At 49.9% G+C, this 8,960-nt stretch overlaps 1 long non-coding RNA gene across 1 annotated transcript; it reads left to right on the top strand.

Moving 5' to 3' along the window:
• The first annotated feature begins 130 nt into the window (after positions 1 to 130).
• On the top strand, positions 131 to 4,150 carry LOC113898848. The gene is made up of 3 exons (XR_003512755.1): positions 131 to 972; positions 2,586 to 2,779; positions 2,875 to 4,150. It is a non-coding gene; the product is annotated as an uncharacterized LOC113898848 (long non-coding RNA).
• Positions 4,151 to 8,960: the final 4,810 nt, after the last annotated feature.

The raw sequence follows: 8,960 nt of genomic DNA, 5'->3' as shown, positions 1-8,960 counted from the left end.
AGGTGCCAAGACCAAGCAAGAGGCTTCTGGAAGGTCTGAGTAGCCAAGCCTTGCGGTGAAGACCCCCACCACCCATTTGTGGCAGCATTTATTCCTTTTTTTTTTTTTCCCCAAAGTATTCCTTCATGGTTACTGTGGCAAAGTAGCTGTGGACTCCTGGGACTGACTCGATCAACAGAGGGCAGGAAAGCAAATTGGGATTCTGTGGGAAAGCAGCCTTAGGAACCCACAGACGGAGCTTTCTTCGGACTGTTTTCATAAGCAGGAAGATGAGAGGCCAGCCAAACTGGCCTTGTGGGAAACCTGACCTGCGGCTCTGCCCTCCAGTGGAAGAGGAGGGGGGTACCAGGGCACCTCCCCGAAGATCTCCAAACGGCAGGCAGAACAAGGTGAGGTCCGGGCACCTACTGGGCAGGCAGTGCTGAGCAGCAGAGCAGAAGATGGGGGAGACTCAGTGCGATTTCATTACCTGGATGCGATGCTCCAAAGAAGGAGAGTCAGCCTTCTGAAGACCTTTCCTTTCCCCCGAGGATCATCAGAAACTGCAGGGAAACCGGGACTGCCTGAGGCCACCAGCCAGGCCGAGAGAAAGGAGCGGTCGGAGGAGAGGAGATCAGACACGCAGAAGCAAGTACGATTGGGAGAGAAGGATCAGGCTGGCTGAGAAGGTGCCAAGGTCACGGGCGGGAAGGAAGAGACCAGAAGGGAAAGAGGAATGAAGGACGGGGAGCGCTCCACTCCTCAGAAGCTCAGGGACTGTCCGGATCTATGAACCTTTCACCCTGTCCTTTCGGGGGCTGTGAAACTCTGAGCTGAGGGACCCACGGGAAGAAAGTCTCCAACGTCACGATTTAAGTCAACAGAACAGAGGGCCTCCCCAATTTGCTTCTCCCAGTTCCTAACAGAGCAGAGGCATCTGTCCATCCTGCAGGGAACAAGATGCCACATTTGGAAACTGGTAACGGTCACCAGGTAAACAAAAAAACAAGGCAGCGGGAAGCGGTGCCTGGAGTGGCCAGATGGGGTCCAGGTAGGAGGAGACGCCCCGGGGGAAGCCTGGAGGAGATGGCACTCTCCTCCTCTGATCAAGCGGGTAGGGGGAGGCGCTGATTGTTTTGTGACTAATTGGCACCACTAACAAAAGCGGGGACTCTTGCAGATGGAGCAGGCGTTTCACTCGTGGTAGATGATGCTTTATACTTAGAGAAAACGCAGCAACTCTCTGTAAAAATAAAACTGCTTGCATTTAAACCACAAATAGGTTGGCTATTTCTGTGCCCGGCTGGTCTTTGTGAGTAATCGTCCTCCTCTTGAGAGGCAGGCAGAGTCTGGGGTGGGGGAAGTGTAGAGAGAAGGGGCAACAGAGACGGCAGAGGCCCAAAATGAGGACTCCATGGTCCCAAACATCCAGGGTGGGATGAAGTTCTAGCTTTCACCTCCACAAGTTGCCTACAGAAACAACATCCCTCTTTATCCCATCAAACAACAGGGAAACATGGCAGACATGGCCAGGGAAGGGCTTTATGGGATCAAGTGAGGAGTAAGCTTGGTAGCCAAGGAGGCCACAGAGTGGACCCAGAAGTAGAGCAACACATGAATGGTAGACCCATCAGGTGGTGGAAGCCAGAAACAGAGCCACACACAGTAGAAACCCTTTCCTTCATCAAGTGTGCATGCGTGCTCAGTCACTTCAGTCGTGTCCGACTCTTTGCAACCTATGGACGGTAGCCCGCCAGGTTTCTCTGTCCATGGGATTCTCCAGACAAGAACACTGGAGTGGTTTGCCATTTCTTGTTCCAGGGGAACTTCCCAACCCAGGGACTGAACCTGAGTCTCCTGCAGCTCCGGTACTGCAGGCAGATTCTTTCCTGCTGAGCCACCACGGAAGCCCCGTTTCCTCAAGAGTTTACTCTTAAGTTCCAAACCCTCTGAATGCCATGTGGACTTTGCTCTGTGCTAACCCCATGGACGCCCAGTGAACTCCAGTCACATCCTAGGATGTTCTCTCCATCTGGACGGACCTCTACTGTACCTTGGCTATCAAGCCCTGGGTTACGGGGAAACAGCTATCCAGTGCTTCCCAAAGCCCTTCCCAAACAGTGCTGGGAAAGATTAAGGGCAGGAGGATAAGGGGGCAAAAGAGGATGAGATGGTTGGGTGGGCTCACCGACTCAGTGGACAAGAGTTTGAGCAAACTCCAGGAGATGAAGAGTGGGACCTGACTTAGCAATCGAGTAACAGCAACAACGAACCACAGAAGTTAGAGAACTTAGAACTTCCCAAAGGCCAGCACTCCCCTTTAGAGTTAGAAAGATTTGAGAGCTAGCAGAGGAAGAGGGCGGGCCGCTCAGACCAAGAGAAAGGCCCCAGGTGGGGCAGGTGTGAGCCCTCATGTCCACGGGGAAAGATGGCCCCAGAGTCAGTGCTGGAGCAGCAGCTCCTCAAAATGGCAGGCTAGTCGTTTAGCCCCAGTTGTCTCGGTTCACCATTTGTCAGCTAAGCAACTTCAGGTCTGCTAGAAATTGGGACTCGCAAGCTTGATTGGAGTGATGAGTGAAGTTTTATCCCATCTGTTTGATTGACAGGATCTCAGAATGGGCCTGGCCCCGCCCTCTGCCCTCCAGTCCTGCAAAAGGGACCTCAGATGCCATTGGCCAGATAAAAGCCCAAGATAAAACCCTGAGAACAGAAATCTGCTCCGAATCCCATCAGCCTCGGGGAATCTTTGCCCTGCTTCTCCTCGCCTGCCCTGGCCCAGCATCAGTTGGGTCTCTCCCAAGTAAGGATCTTTACTTTCAGTGCACGTTTCTTAAACATCGAATCTTAAAGAGAAATGCACGTTTGACACCCTGCCCTATGTTTTCCTCTGACCAGGCAGGCCAGCGTGCCGGGGACCATGAGAATATGGTGGAGGGGAGCCCATGGCGGGAGCCACTCTGGGGAAAGCAGACCCACCAGAGGCTGTGGAAGCAGCCCCTCCGCGTGGACTCTGGGAGGAGCCGGAGCTCAGATTAGGCCCTGCTGTGGGGGACTAGGTCCCCTGCCCTGAGCCTCCCCCGGTCTCCCCTCGGTATTTAGAATCTGCCAGAAAGATTCTTCCAGCCCAGCACGAAGCGCCTTTGCAAGGAGAGTGTGAAGTGACCCACAATGAGGCCAGTGGTCCTCAAGCAAGATGGCTCTCGACCCCGAGGGGCAGTGGGGACATTCGTGGTGTGGCGGTCACCCATGTAGACACAGCTGAAGCATCGGGCATCTTCCTTAATGATAACAGATGGACCGTTTCCTTCTGCTCTGAGTCAGCACCGAATCGGCAACATAGACACTTGCCCTCTAGATTCCTTACCTAGATTGTAATCGTGTGCTCTCCCTTGTCCAAACATCATGAAAACTCCACTTGTGAGAAAGAGTATTTTTGGAGCACTGCCTGGGGTCATGGAGTTTGTCCATCCCTCTGGATGTTCTAAATATTACCCTGGGTTCAGCCCTGCATTCTTGGCCAGCATTGTCTCGGCCCTTCATAAAACTGTACTTTCTAAATTATCCTTTGGAGATATTCATCAGCTAACATTTAGAGGCTCTATTAAAAAAAAGAGAGAGAGACATAAAAAGATGAAGACTGTGTTCATGTTGGAACCGGCTAGCAGGCTTCCCACCGTAACTCCAGAGTCTCCTGTCAGAGATTTCTGCATCCGGAGGGACTGCAGCAGCCAATTTGTTTATGTCAATAGAACACCATAAAGTGTGCAATTAGGGGTTTTCTTTTCCTTCTAGGAAGCTTGAAGACACATTTTTGACCTGCCTTTCCAAATGTCCCACAGGGCTACTTAAAAGAATGTCTGAAATTACAAATTTAGTCCAAGGTCAAATTTGGACACATTAAACTTCTACCCATTGTCTTTTTCTGCCAATGACTATGGGTTTGGGCAAACAATGTTTTTCCACCTACAATTTTTTCAAGGAGACTGAAAATATCAGTCATCTTCAAATGACAAAAATTCACATATTGAGAGTACCACAAGTAGCTAACCTGAATAGCTGGGACTTTGGACCCATGCAGAAGAGTTCGCTAACTTTTGTGATTTGTTGTTGCTGTTGTTCAGTCGCTAAGTCATGTCCAACTCTTTGAGACCCCATGGACTGCAGCACACCAGGCTTCCCTGTCCTTCACCATCTCCTGGAGCTTGCTCAAACTCATGTCCATTGAGTCAGTGATGCTACTGAACCATCTCATCCTCTGTCGGCCCCTTCTCCGCCTACCTTCAATCTTTCCCAGCATCAGGGTCTTTTCCCATGTGTTGGCCCTTCGCATCAGGTGGCTAAAATACTGGAGCTTCAGCTTCAGCATCACTCCTTCCAATGAATATTCACGACTGACTTCCTTTAGGATGGACTGGTTGGATCTCCTTGAAGTCCAGGGACTCTCAACAGTCTTCTCCAACCCCACAGTTCAAAAGCATCCATTCTTGGGTGCTCAGTGACTGCACCTATTAAATTATTTTATTAGAGTTACTTGTTTATGTGTCTGTTTACCTCCAGACACTTAGGCCCTGGAGGCAGAGATAAAGTCTTACTCATCTGGCATAGGCTGAGTGAAAGGGTAAGTTAAATAAATCAATTATGTATAAAGTTAGTACCACAATTTTCTTTTTACTTACCTTTTAATAATTGTATGCATTTCCTTGTTTGGGGTTGTGCGGGGTCTTCGTTGCCGCTTGGGCTTTTGTCTAGTCTTGGAGACTACTCTCTAGGTGCTGTGTGTGGGCTTCTCATTGTGGTGGCTTCTCTTGTGAAGCCTGGGCTCTAGGACACGTGGGCTCAGTAGTCCCAGCTCTCAGGCTCTAGAGCACAGGTTCAATAGTTGTGGTGCACAGGCTTCGTTGTTCCCAGGCATGGGAGACCTCCCCAGACCAGGGATCGAACCCGTGTGTCCTGCACTGGGGGGCAGATTTTTTTTTTTTTTTTGCTGTAAATAAAATGTTTATAAGTGTTCCTACTAAGTATCAGGAAGCTTTAACTATCTCTTCCTCAAATACACCCATTGTTTTGGCAGTCATTTTTAATTGTCTCTTAAAGGATCATGCATCATGATCAGATATTAAGTAGACTCATTGTTATCCAGGTAGTTTATAGTGAAGTCGCTCAGTCGTGTCTGACTCTTTGTGACCCCATGGACTGTAGCCCGCCAGGCTCCTCTGTCCATGGGGATTCTCCAGGGCAGGAATATTGGAGTGGGTTGCCATGTCCTTCTCTAGGGGATCTTCCTGACCCAGGGATTGAACCCGGGTCTCCTGCACTGCAGGCAGATTCTTTACCACTGAGCACACCAAGGAAGCCTGGGACCACAATTTTAAATACTGCTTGTTTTCTAATTCTTTGTTGAATGTTAGTTTAATTTCCCCAGCTGCACTGTACACCACTTGGAGAAGGAACCACATCTACATTCCCTGAGAACACCAGGGCTGAGCACGGACAGGTGGTTTGACAAATACCTGGCTTCACGTCACTGAGAGGGAAACTCCAAAGCCCTCAGGTGATGGTTTGCTGAACTAATCTGTCTCCACTGATTACAATTAGCACCTAGCAAATGCTTCTGAATATAACATGATGCCATGCTGCTGACTTCTGTTTGCTCAGGGTTTTGAGGGGGTCCTTGGGCGTTAGGCCTGCGGTATTTTAGAGGGTAAGGGCTTGTGACTCTTTTGCAAAACCAGAGTGCCTTATTGTGGCCTACTGTGTAACTGCCAGGCAATCTGGGTGGCAGGTCACAGAGGTGAAAATGGATCCAACTAGCCTTGCTCCCATTGTTTGAAAACAACCCATATGACAAGCTCAATATTGGTAAGTCAATATGTGTATGTTGCCCCCAAGTAGGACACTCTGCGGTGTCTGCAGCCAGAAGAAAACAATAGTTAAATGTCTCCTGCAACCATAGCTCCGTTAGACCTACTCAGCTGCCCTGTGCTTGGTTATAAAACTTGTATCAGACAAAAACACAAGTGTCCAGCTTAAAGTTGGGACAAATTAAGGCTTTATTATTTTGCCTAACTTACACCGGAGGTCTGAGGTCACAGTGCCGGCAGAGTGGGTTCCTCCTGAGACCTCTCTCCTTGGCACGCAGATGGCCGTCTTCTCTCTGCCTCCTCACGTCACTCTGTGTGTGTCTGTGTCCTAATCTCTTCCTATAAGGACCCCAGTCATCTGGATCAGGGCCCACCCTGAGAACCTCATTGTAACTTAACCATCTCTTTAAAGGGTCTTGTCTTCACATACAGCCACATCCTGGGGTGCTGGGGCTTAGACACATCAATCTGGGGGATGCAACTCAGCTCACAACAGTGACCAGTTAGGTAAGGCCTAAACTGTCGCAGGAGAGGCCTCTTGGGGGGGGGCTTCAGCAGCTGACCACCTTGCTCCTGTCCTGCAGGCCCTGGCTCCCCAGCAACACCCTGTGTCCCAACAGCCCCCAAGGCCTTCCTCTGGCCCCCAGCCTTCACCTGTTCACCTCTGAGCAGCCCCAGGACGCATCAGCAGCTCCTCACACAGTTCTTGTGTTTATCCCTGAAAGCAGTTGCCGCTGGGTTAGGATTCTGCATCTCCACTCCTTCCAGATGGAGATGAACAACCTAGGTTGCCCCCACTTGAGATGTTTCCCAGGGGCATTAAGGACACACAACCGTCTAGCATCTTTGGGAAGTTTCATTAAATCTCCCCAGTTGAGGCCGCCTTGGGAGCAGTTGGTGGATGGTTCTAGATCTCCACCTTTCCCTGGCTGAGGACCATGCTGCATGCATCACCCCTGTGTAAGAGGATTCTTCTAGCAGGAGGCCCATACCCTGAAATGTAAGGATCCTGGCCCAGGGGGAGCCAACCCGCACAGGACACGTGGCCTGGGCAGACACATCAGTGCATGCCCAGACTCATGCTCCCAAGTCCCTCCCACAACCAGCGTGGACATACAATACCTGTGCCTTGCTGTCTCGAAGAGTCGACTCCTAAGTGTCCCTAAAGTCAATATCACCCTCTGGATACGGTAGTCTCGAGGCGTTCAGAGTGACCACATCCTGCCTTCTTGGAAGAATGTGCCTTCTCCGAAGTCTGCAATCATCACTGATGCGTCCTGAACAATGAACATTTATTGTTGGGGGCCGGAGTGAGGTACTCCGCCCATGCCAAAGGTCATGAGGAAGGAGGCTTGACGTACGCAAAGGCGGGATCGAGCCTCAGGAGTCCCCCTGGAAATCCTCGAGCATCTACCCCCATAACCAGAGCCTGCCTACTTTGCTACTTTGTGCTTTCACCTACACCTCTGACTTTACGGGGGGCTGTCCCCCACCACCTCTTTTGGAGAAGGAGTTAACTTAGAGCGCCAGTTAATAATAATTCCTGGGCGTGATAAGAGTGTTTTAACCTACAAACTCCTCTGAAGGTTCTCTAGCCTGCCTGACAGGCTTGTCCGGCCACATGTGATTGCTCACAGCCTCCCAACTGTGAGAGGCACGAGATGCTTTAAACCTTCTAAAAACAGGTTCCTTAGAAAAATTAGAAAACTATTAGTATAAGTATAATGGGCTGATTAGAAATTGTGTTGGTGAAGGGTTTTTCATTTGTTGAGCCAATGTTTGTTGCTAAGTCTCCATATCCCCTGCCCTTACACACATTAATGAATATATAGAAGAAATAACTATTAACCTTTGATATTAATCGCGTTAGACCTTAGGCTAAGTAAATTCTTTCCTTAACTAAAACCCACTACACCCTCACCCTATAGGAATGTAACTTTATTTGGGTGGTGTCTGTTTTAAGAATAATCACCCTTGGAGAAAAAAGAATTCTGACCACTGTCACAAGGAGAGGGTCGTAAATTGTCAGCAGGCCCCCCTGGCCAGAAGATGATGTAACACCCCTAAGACCTCTGTATACATTTGTGTGAAGCACCTGACTTTAATAAAAGTCAGGACTGCTGTCCCCACGTGACTTTTGTATAACATCTCAGTGTATAAAAACAGACTCTGGAAAATAAAGAATTGGGATCAGTTTCTCAAAATACTGGTCTCCCCATGTCGCTCTCTCTCTACTCTGGTTGAGTCTCCATCTGGAGCTCGGAACCCGCCATGCTTACTAATTATGCCTGGGCTTCTAAGATCCGACCGGGGAGGCCTCAGTGTCTCCTCTCCTTCGGGAGAACGGAAGGATGGCTGCGGCCTACGTAAGTGGTGCAAGCTTCTTGTCTTGAAGTTTTATTGGTCTCCCGCGTAAACCAAGCTACTCAGCCTCTTTTCTCCACTGAATTTTCCTACTGAGCTATCCTTATTCTATTACTCTTTATATCTTTAATTAATATCTAATTGAAGCTATTGTATCCTGACCCTCGCCGACGCCGTCCCCACTTTGAATACCCTGGATCAGCCGGGGCTGGACCCCGGCAATTTATCAAGAGGAAAGACCACCCTAGAACAGGGCTGTGCAGCACTTAGGTCAACACCGCCTTCTATTCTACTCTAGTTTGCAGTGAAATGTTGAGGCTCCTCTGAGACACAAGCTTTCCTAAGGCCCGCAGCTCTGGACCATCCCACCTACATCCTCCTCCGTCTCCTGCCCCAAATGAAGCAGGCCAGAGCTGCCTGGTGCCACAGAGGGCTCAGTTTTGCAGTGGGGCTCTCTCCTCGGTGGCTCCGACAGTTAAGAATCTGCCTGCAATGCAAGAGCGTCAGTGTTAGTTGCTCAGTCATATTTGACTCTTTGCGACCCCATGGACTGTAGCCCACCAGGCTCCCCTGTCCATGGGATTCTCCAGGCAAGAATACTAGAGTGGGTTGCCATTCACTTTTCCAGGGCAACACAGGAGACCTGGGATCAATCCCTGGGTTGGTAAGACCCCCTGGAGAAGAAAATGGCAACCCACTCCAGTATTCTTGCCTGGAGAACTCCATGGACAGAGGAGCCTGGTGGGCTACAGTCCC

Source organism: Bos indicus x Bos taurus, chromosome 9 (assembly GCF_003369695.1).
Source record: "Bos indicus x Bos taurus breed Angus x Brahman F1 hybrid chromosome 9, Bos_hybrid_MaternalHap_v2.0, whole genome shotgun sequence".
NCBI classification, from domain to species: Eukaryota; Metazoa; Chordata; class Mammalia; order Artiodactyla; family Bovidae; genus Bos; species Bos indicus x Bos taurus.
Note: the sequence above shows the minus strand (reverse complement) of the source record. Positions and strands in the feature narration are given on the sequence as shown.